Source organism: Equus przewalskii, chromosome 7 (assembly GCF_037783145.1).
Source record: "Equus przewalskii isolate Varuska chromosome 7, EquPr2, whole genome shotgun sequence".
Classification (NCBI taxonomy): Eukaryota; Metazoa; Chordata; class Mammalia; order Perissodactyla; family Equidae; genus Equus; species Equus przewalskii.
The window spans coordinates 56862888-56884485 of record NC_091837.1 but is presented as its reverse complement, the minus strand read 5'-3'; the positions used below and the strand labels follow the sequence as shown (position 1 = coordinate 56884485).

General features: G+C 40.8%; 1 protein-coding gene across 38 annotated transcripts in view; it reads right to left on the bottom strand.

Moving 5' to 3' along the window:
* The window catches only part of DTNA (dystrobrevin alpha), a 359410-nt gene that overhangs the window by 173360 nt on the left and 164452 nt on the right, over positions 1-21598 (bottom strand). For all 38 annotated transcript variants that reach the window (XM_070629857.1, XM_070629868.1, XM_070629872.1 and 35 more), the window contains exon 2: positions 18553-18682. The gene's annotated coding sequence lies outside the window, so the exon portion shown is untranslated. The remainder of the gene's footprint in view (positions 1-18552; positions 18683-21598) is intronic.

Genomic DNA, 21598 nt, shown 5'->3' with positions numbered 1-21598 from the left:
CATTATTGTTAAACGTATATTTAGTCTTTTCCAGGTTTCTTATTATAAGCAATATACTTTGTATATAAATTCTTGGTTACATCTTGGGTTATTCCCTTAGAATAGATTCCTGTGGGGGAGGAAGGATTATTGAGTTTAGGTTAGAAAATCTAAGCTCAGAATTTTAGAATATGCAGGATGCACACCTATAATTTAGTATAATACTTGATTTTATTAATGAGGAAACTGGGGCTCCATTATGTGAGATAACTGGCTCAAAGTCCTGCCATGAACCCTTCTAGCACCAGAACAGAAACTGGGGTTCTTTGCGAGTCCTCTTGGCTTTTTGTAAATTCACCATGCTGACTCTAAAGGGCTATTCGTCTCTGATGCTCCCTCCCAATTCCGTTTGGTATCGTCTGTGAAACTCCACGAATGTGCTCTAGAGTCCAAGGCAGGAATGGGAGTTACCTGGAGATGGGCGATGCTGGTTTTTTTGTCAGGATCAATCCACATGGCAGAATCTCTAAAGCTACCTTCCACTGATAGCAAATCAGAATGGATACTGAGAAGAAGCAAATATTCTCCCAGAAAAAAATCTGCACCGAGGAGGACATAATGGAAAAAGGTTCCAAGAGAATTGAGAGGTCAGTTAGTGAGCTCAAACTGATGGAAAACTAGGCAGAGGTCCTTGGTGGGCTCTGAGTTCTATGGCCTTGCATTCTGTCAGGAGAGCAGAGCTGTGTGAACTGAGTGGCAGACTGGTAACTCACAGGGAAAGGGGAACAAGTCTCTATCTGGTCACCCTCTGTGACAATTCCATGCCCTGTAAACCCGGGTGTGTTTGCAAAGCCATGATGATGTCTCCATTTGACAGGATACATTCTTTCTCAGCTACAGCAAAAAGGGAAGGATATTTCTGAAAACCAAGTCTACCTGTGAAGTCAAGGAAACAGGCAGATTCCTGAGACTTTGCTCTTGAAAGAATTCATTTTCTTAGTCTGAATACACAGTACACAGAGATTATTGTCTCTTGGTCTCTTTCATGTGGCTTATTCTAAAGTGAGATGACATTCTAATTCAATAAATTTTAATTAAGTGCCTTCTAAAAGCACATATTGTACTAGATGTAGGCAAAGAAATATAAATGGCCTGCAACCTAGATGGGGAGATAAGACTATGGATGAAGAAAGCATAGCTGTAGATATAATATATGAGAAAAAATATAATTAACAACTTTTGAGTAGACAGATAATTTAATTAGGTCATTTTAAGCAGAACATGTAGGGAGAAAAAAATCACCCGTTCAGTGCGCCCTGAGCTTGGAAAGCACTTGTTCTTGGAATATTAGGTGTGTTTTCCCCGATTCTTTTACTTTGTCTTCAGGGACTTGGAGTGTATCAGCAAAGTGTACATTCTAAAGCTCTGTGGAGGGGTGCCTGGCATGCCCTAGGAGCATATTCAGTGACCAAGATTAGCTAGAGGAAGGACAGGAGTTACTGAGCTTCTCCCTTCCTTTGTAATGTGCCCCGGGGAAAGGACAAGGAATGAAGCGATTGGTGGAGAGGTGAGGCGGAGAGGATGAACAGTAACTGTCTATCAAGTAATATGTGTTATATATATATATATCATAGGTAATGAGATGGAGAGATTAGGAAGCAAATGCAATGTCATGTACCCTGTAAAGCACTCAGTAAAAGTTAACTATTGACGACAAGTGTGATAAAAATAAAAGATGTTCGATAATGAAGCAAGTTAGGAGAAAAAATAATGCCGACTATAGAGAGTAAATTATTATGGAAAAACAGAGTAAGAAACAGTTGAAAAAGGATATAAGATGACTTAAGGGGAAAGATAAAAAGAGAAGCATATGTGGTTCAATAGAATACAGAGCAAAATGACCCAGAAGAGGTAACAGGAAAAGAAGACCGAAGAAATACACACTACCAGGAAAATTGTTTGAATACACCGAGACACGTGACAAAAAAATATTTGAAATTTCATTCAATATACTTAAGTGAATTCGGTTTTTGGAATGAATTAAAATAGGTTCATTTGGCAGTTAAACACATTTTATATAAATTGACCCATAACATAAAGATATTGGGCACTTTGGCCCCTTCTGGGTGTCTGTGGTGGCAAATACTGCATCTGCAGAGACTATCCATCTGACATTTCAAAGGCTCCCATATACGACGTTGAGGAGTTCCCCGGCGTCAGTGTGGGAGGTATTATCCTTGCTCCACACTTCACACCAGTCAATTCCTCATCTGGCCACTGCCTTCCATTTAGAACCTCACAGTGACGTGCGAAATGGAGGAACTGGAGAGACCCTTATAGAACGGCGAACAATAAACAGGAAGAGAAGTGGCATAGAAGCCTGGGAGGGAGGCACTTAAGCATTTGAACGGATATCTGCACGTAAATAATGGTGAGCAGGTGTTCTTCGTGTTTTACTGAAGGCACCACAGCATGCTTTTGCCAGGTGAGACATTAGGAAGGACCTTTTCATATAATATCAAATTTATAGCTTGTAAGTAAAACACAGCAGAAAGGCATTAGCAGTCTACGTTGTTCATCAGAGATAAAAAGAGTTTTGGAGGCTATTAGCTGCTCATACTTGTTACGGATGTAAAGGCACTTTACATCCTAGTGAAGACAGAATTATGTGTTTATATGCTCCTACACACACACACTCAACAGAGATAAACCCTAAGTCACACATTAGATCCTGCGATTCGGATTGCTCACCTGCATTGTCATAGTTGTAGCAATAATTTCCAAAGTATTAAATACAAACACTATTTGTTTTATTTATTTCAGGCTTTATGATATCTTTGGTAAATATCGTAGATCAATTAAAAAATAAAAGTGAGCAAAAATACTTTCTAATCACTTGTAATCCCAGCAACCACAGTTAACATTTTTGTATTTACCTATTCATATCCATCTCTATGTAAATAAGTAGATTTACATATTTTGTAAATATCTACAAAAATTGATCTGTATCATCATACACAAATGTCATACTTGATTTTAAAATGGATTGTTGCTTTTCAAATTGCATCCTTTCCCATAGACTTAGGGAGGCTACAGACTTCATGATGATCTTTTTTGGGATAAATTTTAACGGGCCTATTGTGCCTAGCCTGGAAGACAGCGGCAGAGAGAAGAGAAGCTAAGCCACTCAAAAATACTGTGTTCATTTTGGGTGGTATAGCTGGAAAATTATGAGTTATGAACTGGAATGGGAAGGGTCTGCGGACTAGCTCCAAGCAGAATGGGTGCTGAAGTTCCGAACATGGTGGATGAGGTCCAGGTCAAGGGGGACTCCTACCTGAAGGCGAAGCAGGTTCTAAAACATGGTGGCCCCGGAGGAAACAGCCAATGTGGGACCCCTTCTGAAGGGTGTGACTATGGTCTCAGGAATAATTATGATGATGGCTAATTTTAAATATTCTGACATAATATCTCTCTGTTATCATCAAGATTTTAGGAAAGATTTGAGAATTGTTCTCAGCTTCATAGTGGGTAACTAAGTCTGTGTCCATGCTTGGAATGGGATATGAAGAAAGACTATCCTCTCTGAGAAAGTGACACTTGAGATGATACCTCTGAAAAATGAGGAGGAGGCCTTTCAGCCAAAGAGAAGAGCACATGGGAGGTCCCTGAGGCGGGAGAGAGCCTGATGTGTTCAAGGAACGCAAGAAGACCAGCGTGGTTGGAGCATTATGCATAAAGGGCAGAGGGTCATGGCATGGAGAAGTTGGCAGGGACCAGAGCTTTGTAGGCCATGTTAAGGATTCTGTAAATTACTCTAAGTGCAGTGGGAAGCTTTTGAAGAATTTAAAACATAAGAGTAACATAATCCAACTTTTATTTTTAAAAGAACACCCTAGCTATGGTGTGGAGAATGGATATGTGTAGGGCAAGAGTGGATAAAGTAAAACCAGTCTGGAGGCCAATTGGTGATTCTGGACCAAAATGCTGACAATGGAGACAGTGAGAAGTGTACACATTTAAAATATATTTTGGGGGTGGAATTGACGGGAATCAGTCATAGATTGAATGTGGGAGGTGAGCGAGAATAGGGTGTAAAGAAAAACTCCCAGCATTCTGAAATGAGGTGCCATTTACTGCACAGCAGAATCTGGGTGCAGGAGCATGTTGAGACATCTCTGAGACAGTTAAGCAGTGATGTCACACAGGCTATGTCTATATATGCCTGAAGCCCTGAAGATAGAGCTTGGATGGAGACGTACGTGTGGGAGTTGTAGGCACAAAGAGATTGTTTCAAAGCCACGGGGAAAGGAGAGCATATGTGGAGAAGCATGCCCAAGACTCCTCCCCAAGACAGAAGGCTCAGGGAGGTGGGAGGAAAACCTTGTGAACGTGTTTCTATGGAAGTTACGATAGAAGAGTTTTCAGAAAGAAAGAGGTGATCTTTGAGTTGAAAGCTATTGGGAGGTTGAGTAAGATGAGAATTGAAAAAGCATTCATTGGTTTCGGAATATGGAGATAACGATGACCTTAATAAGAAGCTTTCTCGTGGAATGGTGAGGGGCAGCAGAAGAATGGGAGGTGAGGAAGTGAAGTCAGCCTGTATAAACAATTTCTTTTTCTGGAGAAAGTTGGGTTTGTAGGAGAGCAGACGTGGGGCAGCAACAGAAAGGAAATGTGAAATCAGGAGAGTATTTCAAATATAGGAGACTCTGGAAAATATTTACATGCTGAGGGGTGTGGCCCACTAGAGAGACTGATGATGTGGGAGAGAAAATGGCTGACCAAATAAATGTACTCAGTTCTTAAGAGGGTAAAAGGGGATGTGATACAAGAATATGGGCAGAGAAATTGCCTCTCCTCTGACATGAGGGAAGAAGGAGTTGAAGGCTGCAGATAAAGGGATATTTGTACATTTGAGAATGGAAAGAGGGAATTCCTACCTGATGGCTTCCATTGTCTCAATGAAGTAAGAAGCAAGGTTGCTAGCTCAGAATGAGGAATGGGGAGAAGAGGTTTGAGGCAAGCGGAGAAATAATGAACTAGTCATTGTGGAGAGTAGGAGAGTGAGCTGACTAGAAGAACAGTAGGCTAGCCACAGTGTTGGAAGCACACCTAAAGTGGTGATCGTGAGCCCAGCATGATACTAGCATGCTCAGTTGTGTGGTTTTCTTCAACGAAGCTCAGCCAAACAGGTGAAAGTATGGCTAAGTCAGGGGAGTGGGTTCATCCACGGCTCAGCTATTGCCTGAATATGATGGGAGGGAAGATGTGCAAGGGAGTCGAAGGTACATAAAAGAGAAGTTTGTACAAGAGGTGGACGATGGAATCTAAGCAAGCAAGGAGAGAAGTAAAGGCAGCAGGAGATTGTTCACTAGTGGGAAAGAACTAGGACCAAAAGACCCTGTCACGAACATGAAGAATTGCAAATGTGGAGATCAGAGCCGGAAGGGTAGGATGTGGTGTGTGGAGAGTGGGATACCTTATTTTCTGCTTGTGGGAGCGGTTCAGTTTCTGAAGATAACTAGCTCCAGTGATCAAAGAAGTGGATTGCTGAGATCAAATGGAAGGATTTTTCCTGGATACAAGGAAGGTATCGACTGGATCATCCATAAGTATACTAAAGTAATCAGAATGGAGATAAAAGTTGTAGTGGGGATATCCATGTGACCTACGCAGAGCCAATCAAAGTCCTGTGGGAAACAAAGTTAAGCTCTTTTCTCTGTGATCTATGGCCGGGTAGATTATGTATGCTGCGAAGTGCTGGTGGCTTTCCTTATAATTGCACTGATAGAGCCTCCTTAAGTATTAATCCAACACCAGAGAAAAATTGAGCTGAGAAAGGGGAAAGAGCCAAGGTCCTGAGCATAACCTCTGAACCCCTGAATCTACCCTTTCTGAAGCCTGACTGTCCCTGTTTTGTTAAGCTAGCCTGAGTGATTTTTTTTTCTTGTCACTTGTAAACACAAAGCATAAACTAATATGTGTGGGTCTGTGTCACAAAAAAGAAATATATGGAAACATAACAGGTTTGTTGTTTGCCTACCTAATATCCATTCTTCCGTTTTTCTTTGTGGGCAGAACTCTTATCCACGCCTCCACCATAGGTCTCAAGGACAGATCTAAGTCAACCACTGCTATTGCAATCCCCTTGGCAGTGATGCCAGGAACATATGAAGCAAAATTTGCTGGGGGGAGGGTAGTGGATTGAGTAGTGTGATGGTTAATTTTATGTGTCAACTTGACTGGGCCATGAAGTGCTCAGATAGCTCTTTAAATATTATTCTGGGTGTGTCGGGGTGTTTCTAGATGAGATTAACGTTTGAATCAGCAGATTTAGTAAAGCAGATTGCCCCCAGCATGGGTGAGTCTCATCCAGTCTATTGCATGCCTGAATTGAACAAAAGGCTGAGCAGGAGAGAATTTGCTCTCTCTGCCCGGAGGTCTTGGTCTTTGAGCAGGGACATCAGTCTTCTCCTGCTTTCTGACTCAGACTGGAACTAGTTCATCGGCTCTCCTGGTTCTCAGCCCTTCCGACTGCAGACCTGGGGACTTAGGCTCCACACGTGTGTGATCGAATTCTTTAGAATAAGTTTCTTTCCATATATATCCTATTGGTTCTGTTTCTCTGCAGCATTCTAATACAAATAATGTCCTTCAAAAATTCCTGTTCACCAAGAAACTCAGAATGTGACCTTATTTGGAAATAGAGACTTTGTAGATGTAATTAGCTAAATGATCAAGATGAGATCGTACTGGATTAGGGAAGGTCCTAAATCCAGTGACTGGCATCCTTATAAGAAGAGGAGAGGACAAAGAGAGAGACACACATACAAGGAGAAGGCGATGTAAAGATGGCGGCAGAGACTAGAGTGATCCAGCCACAAGCCAAGAAATGCCAGTGATTGCAGGAGCCACCAGAAGTTAGGAAGAGGCAAGGAAGGATTCTTCCCCAAGCCTTTAGAGGGAACGTACCCCTGCCAACATCTTGATTTCAGACTTTTCTCCTCCAGAACTCTGAGAGAATAAGTTTTTGTTGTTATAAGCCACCAAGTTTGTGGCTCACAGATCAAAAAATGTTGGTGAATGAGGAAATGGTGAATGATTCTCCCTGGCTGGGGCACAGGCTGAGTGGTGAGTAATGGCCAAAGAAGAACCTGAAAAAGTAGTAGGGCTCAGCTTGCCATCACCGGAAGTATGGAAAAGCAGCAGATGCTAGATCGTGTGAAGGACTAGGTCAAGGGGATTATGAGTCAAGAAGCAGAATCATGCTCTGAAAATAGAATTCTGTTTTCTTTTCACATGCCATAGGTGATGGGGTTCTTTTGCAAGTGTTGGCTAAGGTAAATTGTCTGCTTCCTGTTTTGTGATTGTCAACATTTCCCGGGGGGTTTCACACTGCCGCTGCCTAGCTGCTGCCCTTGCTCTTCCGGTAGCTCAGATTCACTGAGGGACAAGCAACAAGCAGGCAAGAGGGCTTCTCCAACAGGAGAAATTAGCCTGTCACTCTTTTAAAGGAGGAGTGTCACATCCTCCTGTGACACTTGCTTCCTCAGGCACTCTCTGTTTCACACCATCAAAGCTTTGGTGCACAATTTGGCTTTTTCTGTACTCTAAGCCCTGTCCTGGAATCCCATCTTCCCTTCCAAAGTTATCTTCCAAAGAAGGCTCTTAAAGTGAAATTTCCTTTTTCAGGAATTCATTGTCTCCTGTTCTGACAATGTCATCTCCTCTCATCCAGTCTATGTCCCTAGAACCCAGCCAATTCAGTCTAGACTCTGGGAGTAGACAAATTGACATGAGTAACTCTCTTGTCAGCCTGCTCAGATGGCACATGCATCTTTTAATAGGGACCCTCTGGGGACGCAGAGTTTCAGGGAGCACAGAAGGTGGCTAGTATAGGGATCGTTGAACAGAGGAGCATAGTGACCTTGATGAGGATTATTTTAGGCTGGTTACTGTTAAAAACTGCAGATGAGAAGGAGGCTCTGAGGAGTGGAATTTGCTTGCCCTTTGATGAGAGACAATTGCATTTGTGAAGGAAGTCTCCATCTGTGGGGGCTGCCTCCCACTTTGCACCAGGAGGAAGGGGGGATGACCTTATCGTTAGAAACTCTTAATGGGGACAGCAAGGACTTAAGTCTTGTTTATTGTGCTTGTCTGGTAACCTCATGTAGCTGACTCCTCCCACCACCAACATCCTCCTTTGTCTTTGGCCAAAGATAATATTTAAGGTGGTGGCTTCTGCCATTTACTTAATCTGGTTTGATTCTTATCTAAAAGTTATAAGACCACCCAATAACCAGACGCCACCAGCACTGATACCATTTTAACAATTTCTTTTACATATTCTTCCCTTTGTCTTGTAAAAAGATAACTCACATACCTATGCCTTAAATTTAGCCCTACCCTCAACTCATGTTTGCAGTGGCAGCAGCAGCTCTGACTGCCCATGGGTCCTGTCCCTGTGCTGTTCCATACTATTCTCTAAATAAAAGAGCACTACTGCCAGATTTTGAGAGTCCAAGAAATCTTTCTTTCGACTCTTCGGCTCACTGACCCCACATCAACCTGAGAGAAGCTGATCCTTGGAGTCTCATCTACTTTGAATTCAGGGTCCACTACTTGCTGATTGAATGGCCTTGAGCAAGTTTCTTAACCTTCTGAGCCTCAATCTCATTATCTGAAAATGAAGATAATGCTACTACTTACCTAATGGAATGGTGGTGAGTATTAAGTAGGTAACATATGGACAGTCCCTAATGCGGAGACTGGTACAGCACAATTGTGGTTCTCAATATTTTAGAGCAGGGTTTCTCAACCTTGGCACTACTGACACTTTGGGACAGGTAAATTCTTTTCTTTAGGAGACTGTTCTGAGCATTGTAGGATGTTTAGCAGTGTCTTCGCCTCTACTCAATGCTAAGAGCACTCCACACCCCCTCCCCTGGAGGCATGACAATCAAAAATGTCTACAGGCATTGCCAGATGTCTCCTGGGGGGCAAAATTGCCCCTCATTGAGAATCACTGCTTTAGCGTCAAGTGAGCAGGTCTTTGTATGCCTCTCAAGAAAGAGTGGTAGATGATTTTCTGTCGATCTATAGGGCAGAGTCCACATACATGGTTTTGCTATGAGTAATGACATTTTTCTTATTTTAATAAAAAACCAACCTTCTTTCCAAGCACTGAAGTGTGTACCTTGTCTGGTGTACTTCATATTTTCAAATTTCCCTCTCTGTGGGCACAGGAGGGTGATGCAACGGCAGGACATGAGGGTGGGGTCCTATACTAGGATCAATGTCCCACGCTGGCATTTCTTTCATGTCTTATTTTTCCCCATTAAAAATTCATGCGAATTTTGCTTTCAACTCAGTAGTATATTCATTGCTAGTTTCATAAAAATGTAATGTCCCCCTTCCCTTTTATTTGAGTAAAACATTTTAACAAGGGTTTTAGTATTTTATTCTGGCACTTTAGAAGCCAGGCATAAAACCAAGGAGCCCAGTTAGAACAGAATGGCATTATATGGATGCATTTCGAGTTGTTGTTGATGTTTTCTTCAGAAGGTATGGGTATTTTTTATTTTATGGGTTAATTTCAAATCCTGCTAAAAGTCTTCTTATTCTACCCATTTTTCCTTTGCTTCTCCATTGCTTTTTCAAAGATTTTATTTTTCCTTTTTCTCCCCAAAGCCCCCTGGTATGTGGTTGTATATTTTTAGTTGTGGGTCCTTCTAGTTGTGGCATGTGGGATGCCGCCTCAGCATGGCTTGATGAGCGGTGCCATGTCCACGCCCAGGATCCGAACCAGTGAAACCCTGGGCCTCTGAAGCGGAGCGTGCGAACTTAACCACTGGGCCATGGGGCCGGCCCCTCCATTGCTTTTTAAAACAACGGCCTTTCAAAAGGGGGAGAAATGTTTCAGAATCCTTAAAAACTCAACTTGGAAAAGGTACCAGTATCAAAGAATGTAATAAATGCTGAGAAATATTTTCCCCCCAAAACTGATCAAAGAGAATCATAAGCATTTGGAAAAAGCTGAGAGCATGAGTCTTAGCAGACATTGCGTTCTGTATTCTGTAAAAACTACATCAAAGACATTAGGACCTAGGCTCTTTGCTTCTCTGGTCATTCTCCGAACCCCTACCAGATCATAGAGAAGGGCATAGTCAAACGCTAATTCTCATTTTTATGACTTAGTGAGCTACTTCTGAGAAAGCCACTGTTTCCCCAGTCCATTAGAAATGTCTGGGATGGCCAGTGCAGAATGAAGGTTGGGGTCATCCAGCTGAAACTAATCTCAAAGTTTCAGGTGTTCATTTACCTTCTCCAGACTCTTGACACACCTCCACCGGTTACTAAGCAACCACAGCTTATTGTAGTTGGTCTACATTAAGCACTAACGCCATGTGTGAGTAGGAAGGGGCTCTGAATATTTTAATGAGAAGGCAATCATGAGCTGAACTAGACTATTATCTTTGTTATTAGGTAAGACAAAAGAGGAGGGCCATCACTTTCAGAAAGTGCATTAGCAACATTTTACTGAAAAGCCTTCACGCTTACAGGTGACAACCCTGCACACAACAGCCTCAGAGCTGGATGATATGGAAAATCTCAACGGTGTCCGTCTCATCAGACGGAGGAATTCCTGTTAAGAACTGTGTTCAGGACAGCGGTTTACAAGCCCTGCTTCTTTGGCCCTTTCACTCCTCGTACTGTAGGAAGGGAGACTCCAGGAGCGAGTGGGGGAGTTTTTATTTTAGGGTAATTTCACAATTGTGCTTAATGTGTACAAGTGTTTCTTGCCAAAGGAGGATTCGAAGTGCTGTGGGAATGTGTCAGGGATTCAGATGGTGACTTGCTTTGTCTTAATCATGGTGGCATTGTTGGCCACGTAGGAGGTCAACGAACAGAGGGGGGCTACCTCTGTGGTAGTATAACACAGGGGTTTACTGAACTGAGGTCATGAGAGGCTCGTTTGCTGTGGCTGAATGGGAAGAAGGTAGGATGTATCTGGAATGCGATAAGGCTTTTTTCTCTCCAAATGTGCCTTTTGTGGATGCTACTGCATGGGAAGAAATTCAACTTCAGAAGGGAAACTGTGTGATACTAGAGTCGTTCATATATATTAGGAAGGAGTGGTATAATAACAAAAGCACGTTTTTAGGAAAAGACAGCCACCTTACACATCTATGCAACTAGAACTGGAAGAAAAATTGCAGCCAGTGTTTATCCAAGTCTGAAAGCGTATCATACACACACATAAACACGGCAAAATTTCTAACCCACTGTTACAGAATTGTTGGGAACTGACAGAATAGAGCGCTACATTATTCATCTGCTTTGATGATTTGAAACTCTCAGACTCACAGTTTAAGGTTTTGCTAAAATAAACTCTGCACAGATTTAAAAGTCAGGATTTGAAAGTTACAAAAATCAATCGGTTAAAATACAAGCTAAAACAATAAGCTGTCACTCACATAAATGCACTCACATTAAAGCACGTTATTATTAACTTTTGTAAACACATCACAATCCTTAGTTTTTCATAAGAAAACATTGCTCCGTCTATTCTTACCATGATCATAATTTTTAAACTCATACTTATGTAAAGGTAAATAACATTCCACAAACTCTTCTGGGGAAATAAGAAATCCACAAACAAAAGATAACTCAACAGGCAGGGACATGACCTGGGAAGGTGAATAGAATTCTCATTTTTTTCTAAGATAATGTATATTTATCTTACTCAAAGGTAGACACAGCAGTGTACATACGCTGCTCATCTTTTTAAAAAATTCTTTTCCATCTCTGGAATTTTAATAAGTTATCCATATAACAGTAGTAGATCAAAGACATGTATCTTTTTGTTTTAATATATAAGCTACATACGGATCACACTATTTTACATTTTTTCCTTTGTGAGGAAGATTGGCCCTGAGCCAGATGTTAATCTGTTGCCAATCTTCCTCTTTTTGCTTGAGGAAGATTGTCACTGAACTAACATCTGTGCCAATCTTCCTCTACTTTGTATGGGATGCTGCCACAGTGTGGCTTGACAAGTGGTGCTAGGTCTGCACCCGGGATCCGGGCTTGTGGACCCTGGCCCACTGAAGTGGAGCACGTGAACTTAACCACTACGCCCCTGGGCTGGCCCCATTTTACATTTTTTAAAGAAGTGATTATGTTACAGTCACTTTAGTTGCCATTTTTAGCATCATGTGCGTCATCACCTGGACTGTTCTGGTATTCCCATTAAACGATAGTTTAGGGCTTTTCTGCTGGGGTTTCACATACATGCACACAAGACGGTAAGCAGGATGTGAGCCAGGAAGACATTTCTGGTTTTGATTGGCTGTATGTCCAGCACCTAGCAAAGCTCCTGATGTTTAGTTAATTCTCAGTAAGTACTTGATGAATAGTAAATATACTTCTATGTATTATAAATAAAACCAAAATCGACCTATTTTGTTAGTCTTCTCTCTTTACATGTGGAAACTTCTCTTGGGGGAAAATAAGATCAAGAATGTCAAAATATTGACAAGTTTGTAGTACGGTGGAGAGGACCTAGGTGGTAGGAGACTCAACTCCTAGCTATGGCTTTGCTGCTAATTTTTAGGGTAGTATTTAACCTCTCTGGGCCTCAACTTCCTCAAATGTAAAATTAGGGGGTTGCTTTGGCCTGAATGTTGGTGTCCCCCAAATTCATATGTTGAAGTCCTGATGCTCAATAAGATGATATTGGGAGGTGGGAGGTGATTAGCTCATGAGAGTAGAACCCACATGAACGGGATTAGTGCTTTTAGAAAGGAGGCCTGACAGAGCTCCCTAGCCCCTTCTACACAGGCAGACACAGAGAGACAGTGTCAGCTACGAACCAGAAAATGGGTGCTCAACAAAACGTGACCATGCTGGTGCCTTGCTCTTGTGGTTAACAGCTTGTAGAACTGTGACAAATAAATTTCCATCCTTTATAAGCCATTTAGTCTCTGGTATTTTGTTATAGCAGTCTGAACAGACTAAGACAGGGGTCTAGGCTAGACAATCTGAAATATCCCTTCTGAGGCTTAAATTCTATAATTCTAAGACATAATCTGTGGCAAATTCAACTAGGATATTACTTGGAATAATTATATTTTATTTATCTCAGTTCCCAGGTGCCTAGCACAGAGTGAGAGAGCATAAGAGATGTGTAATATGTGTTTAAAGAACGAATGAATGAATGCTCACTATAGGTATAAATGTGGCATAAGCATCCTTAGGATTTTTCACAAAAAGAAGGACTCCTTCTCTATGGATACTGATTTTTGCAATTAAAATGAAGTCAGATTGCTTTTTGAAAATTTTGAGTTTTATTTATATCAATTATTATTCTTATACATGGTATTTGAATAGTATGATTTTTTTAAAAATTCAGAACATGTTTATGTACTCTCTTAAGAAGCGCTAATAGTGTCACTATGATGTCTACATAAATTTTTATTTTGCATCCCCCAAAAAACCTTTTCATAATTAGCTATAAATATTCATTTCATAAATATTCTGAAGGAGAAAAAAGGTAGAGAGACAGAAACCCTTGCCTTAAAAAGCCCTTAGCTCTAGTGCTGATTCTATATACCATTTAGCCCTAAAACGCTATCAGTCTACAGCTTTAGACATCATTTCCAGGCTTACGCTCACATCAATAAATGAGGTTTTTGCTTAAACAAATGTCTCAGAACCATAAGGTGCTATATCTTTTAAACTCTCATTGAACAGAAATAATGCTAATTTTAGCATCAACTTATTTGCCGTGAGAAAAGAATCTGTAGACTTATAAATAGTTAACTCCTCAGGAAATGTTTTAAATGGAGGATTCTAGCATTATCTTACATACATATTCTTCTCATAGGATTAAATTGGAAAGCTCTTTGAGAACGGCAATTTGCTGCAGTGGAAAGATATGACTTAACAATCTTGTCCTGCCACTTACCAGAAACAGGACATTGGCAACTTACCTAAACTCTTGAAACCCTAGTTTTCTTATCTAAATAAGGAGGAAAATAATAGCTAATTTGAGGAGTTATTATGAAAATTAAATACGATACTGTTCGTGGAGCATCTGCTTTGGTGCTTGGCACAGCCTGGCCCAGATCCTCTCTGTAAAGCCCTCTTTCCCCTAATGAAGCTCTCCTTTTGCTTGTAATGGCTGGATGAAGTGTTACAATCTTCACCACACTGGAAGCACTCAAGCATATCTCAAAATATGGTCCTCCATACTCCATTCAAAACCAAAAAAGGAGACTACTCTGAGCTTGGTATGAGAGATTCAGAGACAAAAAAAAAACACTTGGCATTAATCCTTGATGAAAATTTCAGAGGGAAGATGGACAGATACCATGAGAAATTACATGAGGCCGTGAGTGATTGAAGGAGATTGCTTTTCTTTCTGTTGTCTACAATAGGAGCTGATCTAGAAATGGCCCACAGGGCTGTGCGAATCCAGAGATCGGACCGGTAACTGTTGAGCCAGGAGGAGTTCATCAAGGACTTCACTGAACCCGTTAACAGCAATAGCTGTGATGGAGCTTGAAAGAGGACTAGGATATTGCAAGTCATTGAAGAGTGCCTGGGTGCTTGTCGGTGAGGGGGTGTGGATGCGAGAGTCTAGGCAGAAGAACCAGCATGAGCTAAAGTAGTGGCACAAAGAACATGGCCTAGAGAAGGAGATCATTCCTATGCTAGAAAGGTCAACTGAGGAGGGGAAAAGGTGGATGCTGAGACTCAAGAGGTCTGTTGTGCCTGTACTATGACATGCTAAGGAATACAGGACACAGGTTTGTCCCGCAGTTGATGGGGCAGCCAACACTGGCTTTGAGATTGAAGCGCACGAGGGTAAGTAGATCATGTTGGCTACTGTTTTGGGGCGCCTATGTGTACCAGGAACTGTACTTTGTTGTTTTATGGATATTATTTTCTGGTTCTCCTTACAAATTAGATATATCTTTTTAGGTGGGGAATCTGAGGCTTGGAGAGCTTTAGTAACTGGCTGCTCAAAATTATACATTCTTAAATCAAGCAAAGGCATGAAAGGAGCAAGAGGATTTTTAAAATATTAATTTAAGAATGAACTATTAAAGAATGGAAATGATTAGATCTGAACATAAATTAGGAAGTTGATTTAGGCAGTTGTATTTTAAAAGGAAAGGAAAGTAGAAACAACGAAAAGAGGGAATTTGTGTTCAAAGCGAGGCTGTTCAAGATCTGGGCAGGATCTCTTAATTCCGATGTATTCTAGTATGACATAAGTTTGTAAATAATAAACAGTGTTGCTTCTGTGTTTTAGTTACTTGATGACTATAATACATGAGAGACGGTGGAACAAAATAATTAAATGCTCAGGCTCTGAAGCCAGACTGTCTAGATTTGAAATTTCACCCCAACTTACTTAACCTTGGGTAGGTTATTTCACCTTTCTGGGCTCTAGTTTCCTCATTTTTAAAAAGGGAAATAATATTATTTATGTCATAGAGCTGTTTAAGCCTGAAATGAAGTATACGTGTATACAGAACAGTGTTTGGTATAAAGCAGGAACTCAGTCAGCATTCGCCAGCACTTGCGCCTTTGTCCTTATCCCCCAGTCATTTATTTAGAAATTGTCTACGCTGTGCCAAGTGCTGTGCTAGTTTCCAGGCATACAAAGATGGATAACAGATGATTTCTGCCTTTAAACACTTCTGATTTTTCCACCATCACACTCTGTGGCTCAGCAGAAGCACTACTGATGACATCGTGGCTAAAGCACTTTTCTGAACTCTTCGGGTACCAGTGATTTAAAATCTCCATTCACAATGTTGCTCATTAGTGTAAGGACTAATGCCTCCACTCCTCCTACCGTCTCCTCCAATATGACATTAGGATCTGCTTAGCCTCACTTATCTTTTATGATAGTTTGCCTTTACCCACCAGGCAACATTGCGATGTTAGTGAGATTATTTCAGGAGCCACCTTCTACTTGGGTGTACCAAACCCTCAGAAGCTAAACGTTTGCACCACTGCCTCAGGAGTCTCTTCTTTGCTAATTCACTACACTTACGCGTGATGGAGTATGTATTATTAACGGATGTCTTTCTCTTCCCAAGAGCTTTTTTTGAATACGACTTTATAAAGCCTCGTTTCCATAAGCTCTAGAGAAATGTTAATCATTAGGATTTTCAGTGCGGTGCCAAACTAAGGAAGATGTGTTTCGAGAATGTCAGTTATTCACTGCGTCTTGAACCACACCATAAAGAACATCCCTACACATCCCTATGTCTCTTAATTTTAGGTTATGAAGGGGTCCAAGGATTTCCGCCCATGATGGCATTTTCACATCGTCCAAAAGGACTCGCAATTAGGCATTGCAGGTTTAACATTAACATTGGTTGAATAGATGAAGAGTGTTGGTAGGAGGAACACCATGTCCTTGTGAGTGTGTCCACAATACATTGAAATGGACAGATGAGCAGTCACAATGACCTCTGAGAAAAGACTGAAAAGGAAAATGTCTACACAAATACATGAGAAGGAAGTGAAAATAGCAAGGCACTTAACCAAGGGAAGTGCCAAAATAATTAAATTAAAAGCTACTTTAATACCAACCACACCCTTTAGAGTGAGTGGGATTGTGGGGACAACGGTAAATAGTTTACTTGTCCAAAAAGACGGACACTGGCATCCTGATCACGATGCTTTCCAATATATTCAGTATTTATTAAAGGAAATGTGTTCAGATCATAAGGCATCTTCAATTAGCACACAACCATTACTGAAAGAGAGAGATCAGATCCATAATAAAACAGATCTGAAACTCTAGACTTAAACATGAATGCAGGAATGAAATCGATGCCCTGAGATTAAGTTCTTATCCCATACACGCAGAAGTTTGTGAAAAGTGAATATTAAAAACGTTAAAATCATATTTGATACGGATCTGAGAATTAAAAAAATATTCCCATTAATGTGACACGTAAGATGGGAATTTTGATAATGACTTCCTTAATAGCAACAAACTAACACCGCAACATTGTATAGCTTAGAATATGATTTTAAATCTTTTAAGCTAAATTGTTTTCAGTGTAAAAATCCCAACTTTACATGTAACTTTAAATTTATTTTCTGAGAACCATTTATTTTCCTTGGGAGAAGCAAGCAATCCCTGTTCACTTTTCTTCCGATCATTTTTGGAGAAATTAACAAAGTACTGATTGGTCAGTTAGGCTCTAACCAAGAAAAGAGAAAACACACTAAATATTTAAAGCAGATGGAATTCAATCCAGGGAATTGGTTACACAGATGATGGAAGAATTGAGAGCTAAACTGGGGATAATGAACCAACCTGGAGATTAGCCCCAGCATGAAGCCAAAGGCATTAACACCCACAAGTCTCAAGGGACAAAGGAAGAGGTGATATTACTGGAGCTCAGAGTTCAAGGTCCCTGGGGGAAGCTGGAGGCAATGGAGGCTGGAAAACCCAGCCCATAGGGGTCAGCCCCCATGGAACCAGCAGACTAAGAGCAGGGCAAGGAATGGATGTGAAGGTCAAAACAGGCATAGACTGGCCAATCAGAAAATCGAGAGTTAAATAAGTTTTCCATTTTCATTTTCTCCTCCAGAGTAACTGTTACACTAGGAAAACTGATTTACTGATATTTTTAAAGGCACTAAGTTTGGCTCCTGGGAACTGCATTCAACAAACATCTTGTAAACAAATGAAATCACCATTTTAGTTCCAGATACAATGTCAATAAACCAAATTTACACACCTTTAAGATTATGAGAGAATTATCCACCCTCACTTTGAAGTTAATCCGAAGTTTATTGACAAAAGCATCCCTGCCTTTTGGATTCGATTTAGACAGTGGTCAATGCTCTGTCAGTTGCATTGTTTTATTCAGAATTGTGAATATAGCTGTATTCTGATGTTCTGGAAATTACCATTCTTCAAAGTAGATAATAAAAACACACTTTGAAAACTAGACTCAGGAGGAGGTGGAAAGCCACCCAATTTCCTCAGTAAGACCACCCACTCAATTCCTCCATTCCTTTCCATTCTGAGAAATGACAATGGCACGTTGCAGACTAATTGTAAAGCATCAATTTGTAGGTTCATGTCTTCTGTAGCATGGAAGGATAATTAAGTATGATGACATAAAAAATATTTATCCACCCATTTTGTGTCCAGGCAAAACAAAACAATGTGTGTGAACATGTGTGTGCTTAATTGTATACAGCAGTTTAAAACCCACACCAAAACGAAACCATGCCCTACTTTAATTTAAGCAATATCAAATCTCCCAATGGACAGCCTCTAAAATGTTGTCCTTATCTCACACACTTATCTCTATCATCTCACACCTCATAGTTCAGATGGTTTCTGATGATAAAACTAAATAAAAATACAAAAGGCACAGTCTTTTACTGTCTGGCACCTCACTAAAAGTGCAAAATGTTGATAATATTTAACCCCACTTTCTTTTCATGCAAAGAAGAAAGGCATTTTAAGGGGAAACAGTTCAATGCCCATCTTATATTCTTTGTCTCAGACACACTCACCTAAAATTCAATGAAGAAACAGCATGAACCTTCCAAAACCATCTATTTTCTTTTCTTTGCAACGGCAGTTGACTATGGCATTTAAAGGCTTCTCAAGCACTTCATCCAGGGACTGGTAAATCTTATTGATCTGCAATGAGAAAATACACTTTTATTTAGCTAAGCAACTCACTTACATGTTTACTTACAGAAACAGGAAGCCAGGACAGGCAGACCTAGAATATATGGTATTTAAAAAATACCCTCCTACACTATTAGTGATTTGTAATACTCAACTCAGAACCTTGGTTTGCATTTACTCTAAGAAATATTTAGAATAATCGACATTTGTGCCAGAAGTCATTTTACAGATGGGGACAGTGAGACCCCAGGGGGTGAAGTGACTGTCAAGAGTAAGCAGCTGGTTAGTAACAGAGAGTGACCTTGAACCCTGAGCTCCTAGCAGAGCTCTTTGTTTTTAGTTGATTAAAAACCCAGAAATGGGAAAACATGGAATCTTCTGTATTTTCCAAGTAGGTAGTTTTCTGGAATATTGTGTTACCATAATTTCTACTAAAGCCAAGGAAATTACAGTTGAGGTCAGAGTCCTATACCAGAATCTCCTCTAATGGTGCAAGCTTGAGCAACCCTTAGTAGATGTCCTGCAAGAGCGAACGATAGCAAAGGCCACCTGACGGTATTTAATGATCCATGTGCTTTATTATGTTGGGTAGTAAGGACATAAATAGTAGTTTGGAAAATTATCTGTTAATGTTTCTTAACAAAGTTGAACAATTTTAGAAGCCTCTGCCTTCTGAGGAAACTCACAGTTGAGACTCGAAAGAGGGAGGCTCCAGGCTGCATTTCCCAAAGCCGAAAACTCCCTGTCCCTCTGCCCGGTGGTGACCCAGAGCTCCACTCACTGTGTCCGTCAGTGAGCTGGTCTCTCCCAACAGTCTTCCTTCCTCAGGCCCTTTCCCCTTTTCTTCAACTACCAACACACAGGCTGGATGTTACTATCCCAAGTGCTAGATGCCTTGAAGCAGCAGAAATTTGAAGTTCAGGAAATCCCATGTTAAGATGAAGACAAAGAGTGGGGAGGAGGGGATCACAGGAAATAAAGGGGAGAAGGCGTCTGATGGCAGAGGGGGTGGACGAGGAAAGGGCAGAGGAGCCTAGGTCTGCATGCTGGCTGGGTGGTCGATGCCCTCTGTCTTCAGCTCCAGCCATGCCCTTTCCTCTCCCAATTGTTTTCTTTAACCCAGGTCATCTCAAACAATTACAATAATTATTCAGCTTTTATGGCTTCAGGCATCCTATGATTTTAGGTTCATAGAGAAAATTCTATACAATAATTCTCTCTCTCTCTCTCTAATCCAAGTTCTCAGACATATTCATTATTGCATGAGATTTATTTAACAGGAGATAAAGAAATTTCCACTACGTCGTTAACCCTTGTTACGTCACGTTAGAACCCAACAGTCTTTCCCTGTACTTAGATCCTAAGTACATATGTGTATTTGGGATTCTTTGAATTAAATGTGTTGTTACAACAGTAGTATTCTCAGATACTTTTTGTTTTCTTAAAGTACATGCTACAATTTTTATTTTTTATTTTTTGATGAGGAAGATTGGCCCTGAGGTAACACTGTTGCCAATCTTCCTCTTAATGCTTGAGGAAGAGTGGCTCTGAGCTAACATCTGTGCCCACCTTCCTTTATTTTTTGTATGTGCGATGCTGCCACAGCATGGCTTGATGAGTGGTGTAGGTCCTTGCCTGGGATCTGAACCCACAGGCCCAGGCTGCTGAAGTGGAGTGTGCTGAACTTAACCACTATGCTATTGAGCCAGCCCTGCTAAGATTTTGTTTTTAAATTGGGGTTTGGGTAAATTAGCCCTATGCATCTGGGAATAAGTTGTATATTATAATATTATTCCTTTCCCCACTCAATGAATGCAGTTTTCTAAGCCACAGCATCAGGAAATAAATGGAAATCTTACACAATCTTACATGCTTTTATTTAAGACTATGTGTATATTATATATTTAAAAAATAAACTTTGCAAACATAGATAAACTTACATCCAACTCTATCTGGCAATATAGAGTCACTCAAGAAATCCCTTGGTATTGGCTTGGGGACCTCTGAGGATCTTGCTGCTAGTTGTTGCTCCCCTACCCAGCAATTTTGGGAAGGTTGCTATGTTTTGTTTTGTTTTTTTTTCCCAAGGTCCCTGGGTCAGCCCAGACTGAAAGACTAGGAGGGAAAGGAGAAGATGCTCAGGTAGAAACACTGTGTTAAAGGAAGCCATGGGGTGGCTCTGGTTATTCACCACAACTGGGATCCATGATTCCAATAAAAGTTGCAACTTGGATGATATCTGGATTGTAAGCCGGCTTTAGTTTTTGCCATTCCTTGCCTACCAAGGAGTGGCCCCTGTTTCAGCATGTATCTTGCAGGTGATGATTAAAAGCAGTTGTCTAATTGGAGGCAGCCCCATCCCTATCCTTCTGAGCTTCTGTCCTCTGTGAATACTCCGGAGTATGCAGAACTGAATAGCCGTGATTCTTTCTGCTCTTGAGCCTGAGGGTGGCAGCCTCCCAAACTGCCACTGAATTAAAGGCATCGCCCCTACTCTCCACTCTTGCCGCAGCCCACTGGAAACTTGCAAAGCAAAATCCTCATGTAAACATTGGGTGGGAATAGAAAACGAAAGCTTTCTCTGTTTAAATTCTTATTTAAATTCTATCAGCTAACTTAAACTCTAGGTTGACTAATGTGTGACTAGAAATTAAAATCTAGTGTCCTGGGATGAAATAAAATACTGTCTCTTTATCTAGCTTCCTGAAGAGCTTTTAGTTAGTGTCCGGATTTGAGTTGGGAGGCAATAGCTTACCACGGAGAACCACAAGAGAAATTAAGCATTTTGCTAAGTTGGTACCATATTTTAGGCATACACGTTGTATGGGAATTGCAGGAGGTAGATTTTTGCTTAATAAGATAACTCCTCCAACTTAAAGCACACAAAAATAGAATAGGCCACCAAAAAAAAGACAGTAATCTGCA